This window comes from Pseudophryne corroboree, chromosome 2 (assembly GCF_028390025.1).
Source record: "Pseudophryne corroboree isolate aPseCor3 chromosome 2, aPseCor3.hap2, whole genome shotgun sequence".
Classification (NCBI taxonomy): domain Eukaryota; kingdom Metazoa; phylum Chordata; class Amphibia; order Anura; family Myobatrachidae; genus Pseudophryne; species Pseudophryne corroboree.
In genome coordinates, this window is record NC_086445.1 from 214,454,484 (window position 1) to 214,458,634 (window position 4,151).

The 4,151-nt window shown below is 41.6% G+C and overlaps 1 pseudogene; it reads left to right on the top strand.

Moving 5' to 3' along the window:
- The first annotated feature begins 408 nt into the window (after positions 1-408).
- LOC135052191 (5S ribosomal RNA) lies at positions 409-527 on the top strand (annotated as a pseudogene).
- The last annotated feature ends 3,624 nt before the right edge of the window (positions 528-4,151 follow it).

A 4,151-nucleotide genomic window follows, 5' to 3' on the forward strand; every position in this document is an offset into this window, starting at 1 on the left:
CGCTTCACTTCGGCTGGCCGGAGCATCGGACATTCTCCTTCTCCTCTCCAGCATTTTATCTAGTAACAACATTACTATTTTGTCCAAATTCAGCAACTGCATATTTGTATGGTTGTTTAATTCTGATTAGTCCATCCCGACATGTGCCTTTCCCCTTTTTTTCTCTTTTTCCGAGAATTCTAAATCATTCAACTGATATAGGTACCAATGTGTACTCCTCTTCTTTGCTTCCATCTATATTTAATTTCATGGACTCTCACCACTGATTCTGGGTACATCCCTGTCTAACACTGGCAGCAGATCCATCTAATTTCTTCTATCAGTTAACTTCTGTCACTTTACTTTGATACTATGTAATTCGTGAACTCTCATCAGTGATTCCAGAGCTTCTCATTGGCGTTTCAATTTCCCTACTATCATACCACATTGGAAACGCCCAAAACCGTCCGAACTTGGAAGCTAATCAGTGTTGGGCTGGGTCAGTACTCAAGTGGGGGACCATTGAGGAATACTCAGTTTAGTAGAGCACGCGTTGGTCCCACATGCTCAGTGTCTTACACTGACAGCAGATTCACTCTGCTCTCTCATTTCCTTTGTTTTTCTTTCCATTCATTTGCACTTCTTCATTTAAGCATATTACTGGCACCAATATAGGACAGGGTCACAACTTTATTGATCTTTGTCAGTAGAACGTACCATTCAAATATTCTAATATGTAAATATTCAATTACTTTACCGCATTTAGATCTAACTCCGCCAGCCAGGACTGCATAAACATCACTATCATATCAGCAATTTTGCTAATTGTTTATATTGTTTTCGTTTTTTTACTACTTTTTCTCTCATTAACCACTAAATATCTTAATTTGTGTTAATAAAAATTGATTTTAAATATTATATCTCATCTTGTTCAAGTCTATATATTGTTCAAATTAAGAGTGCACCCAAAAAAGAGTCTTCTTTTCTCCTTGTTGTTCGATGTTCTAAACACTGACTCAGGGTGCACCACCAAACTGTTTAAAAATCAGAAAATTTAGTTTTCCTGTTATTTCATAATTTTGGTATTAGTAAAATTATATAAATTGTATCTCTATCATATCCTGTGCGGTTTTCCCCACACCAGTATACGTTGTCTGCCTGAAAAACACTCCATATCTGTGCTCAGTGTGCTGCTTTATTGTGGGGACTGGGGACCACCAGTATAATATTATATAGGAGGAGTACAGTGCAGAGTTTTGCTGACCAGTGACCACCAGTATATAATATATAGCATTACGGTACAGTAGGCCACTGCTGTACCTACCTCTGTGTTGTCATTAAGTATACTATCCATCTAGATTCTATACCTGTGGTGCATTTTAGTTTTGCAGTTTGCTGACACAGTGACCACCAGTATACTATATATAGCAGTACGGTACGGAAGGCCACTGCTGTACCTACCTCTGTGTCGTCATTAAGTATACTATCCTTCTACATTCTATACCTGTGGTGCATTTTAGTTTTGCAGTTTGCTGACACAGTGACCACCAGTATACTATATATAGCAGTACGGTACGGAAGGCCACTGCTGTACCTACCTCTGTGTCGTCATTAAGTATACTATCCATCTACATTCTATACCTGTGGTGCATTTTAGTTTTGCAGTTTGCTGACACAGTGACCACCAGTATACTATATATAGCAGTACGGTACGGAAGGCCACTGCTGTACCTACCTCTGTGTCGTCATTAAGTATACTATCCATCTACATTCTATACCTGTGGTGCATTTTAGTTTTGCAGTTTGCTGACACAGTGACCACCAGTATACTATATATAGCAGTACGGTACGGAAGGCCACTGCTGTACCTACCTCTGTGTCGTCATTAAGTATACTATCCATCTACATTCTATACCTGTGGTGCATTTTAGTTTTGCAGTTTGCTGACACAGTGACCACCAGTATACTATATATAGCAGTACGGTACGGAAGGCCACTGCTCTACCTACCTCTGTGTCGTCATTAAGTATACTATCCATCTACATTCTATACCTGTGGTGCATTTTAGTTTTGCAGTTTGCTGACACAGTGACCACCAGTATACTATATATAGCAGTACGGTACGGAAGGCCACTGCTGTACCTACCTCTGTGTCGTCATTAAGTATACTATCCATCTACATTCTATACCTGTGGTGCATTTTAGTTTTGCAGTTTGCTGACACAGTGACCACCAGTATACTATATATAGCAGTACAGTACGGAAGGCCACTGCTGTACCTACCTCTGTGTCGTCATTAAGTATACTATCCATCTACATTCTATACCTGTGGTGCATTTTAGTTTTGCAGTTTGCTGACACAGTGACCACCAGTATACTATATATAGCAGTACGGTACGGAAGGCCACTGCTGTACCTACCTCTGTGTCGTCATTAAGTATACTATCCATCTACATTCTATACCTGTGGTGCATTTTAGTTTTGCAGTTTGCTGACACAGTGACCACCAGTATACTATATATAGCAGTTCGGTACGGAAGGCCACTGCTCTACCTACCTCTGTGTCGTCAAGTATACTATCCATCCATACCTGTGGTGCATTTCAGTTGTGCGCAGTATATATAGTAGTAGGCCATTGCTATTGATACTGGCATATAATTTCCACACATTAAAAAATGGAGAACAAAAATGTGGAGGTTAAAATAGGGAAAGATCAAGATCCACTTCCACCTCGTGCTGAAGCTGCTGCCACTAGTCATGGCCGAGACGATGAAATGCCATCAACGTCGTCTGCCAAGGCCGATTCCCAATGTCATAGTAGAGAGCATGTAAAATCCAAAAAAAGCATCTGATGAGAAGCGTAAACTTGCCAATATGCCATTTACGACACGGAGTGGCAAGGAACGGCTGAGGCCCTGGCCTATGTTCATGGCTAGTGGTTCAGATTCACATGAGGATGGAAGCACTCATCCTCTAGCTAGAAAAATGAAAAGACTTAGGGGTATATGCAATTGCGGTCGAATTCCCGAAATTGTCGAATTTCGGGTCATTTTCGACCAAAAAAAAAAATCGCCTATGCAATTCAGTGCTTTCCGACCAAAAAACGGACTTTCAAAATTCGACTTTTTGAAATTCGAATTTTTGCAAATTCGACTTTTCTGCAATGATACAAGTGCTGCAATTCGACCAAAGCATATTCAATTCAAGTTTGGAAATTCGACAGCAGTGCTTTTAGACAGCAAATTCGTCATTTTCAATCCGCCACACTTTGGAGGGTGAAAACAAATAAAAAAATTTTAAACATGTTTTTTTTTTTTTTTTTGGGGAATAGCAGATCTATTTATATTAGAAGGGATTAGGTACTTTTTTTTATTTTTGGAGGCACAAATATTATTTATATATTTTTTAAAATATTATTTTTTTTTTTTATTTTTTTTTATGCTGGAACGGTGAAATCATAAAAAAAAATGGCGTGGGGTCCCCCCTCCAAAGCATAACCAGCCTCGGGCTCTTCGAGCTGGTCCTGGTTCTAAAAATGGGGGAAAAAAATTGACAGGGGATCCCCCGTATTTTTAAAACCAGCACCGGGCTCTGCGCCTGGTGCTGGTGCCAAAAATACGGGGGACAAAAAGAGTAGGGGTCCCCCGTATTTTTAACACCAGCATCGGGCTCCACTAGCTGGACAGATAATGCCACAGCCGGGGGTCACTTTTATGCCGTGCCCTGCGGCCGTGGCATTAAATATCCAACTAGTCACCCCTGGCCGGGGTACCCTGGGGGAGTGGGGACCCCTTCAATCAAGGGATCCCCCCCCCCCCAGCCACCCAAGGGCCAGGGGTGAAGCCCGAGGCTGTCCCCCCCCATCCAATGGGCTGCGGATGGGGGGGCTGATAGCCTTTTGTGATAATAAAAAGATATTGTTTTTTCCAGTAGTACTACAAGTCCCAGCAAGCCTCCCCGCAAGCTGGTACTTGGAGAACCACAAGTACCAGCATGCGGGAGAAAAACGGGCCCGCTGGTACCTGTAGTACTACTGGGAAAAAAATACCCAAATAAAAACAGGACACACACACCGTCGACAGTAAAACTTTATTTCATACGTCGACACACACATACTTACCTATGTTCACACGCCGACATCGGTCCTCTTCTCCATGTAGAATCCACGGATA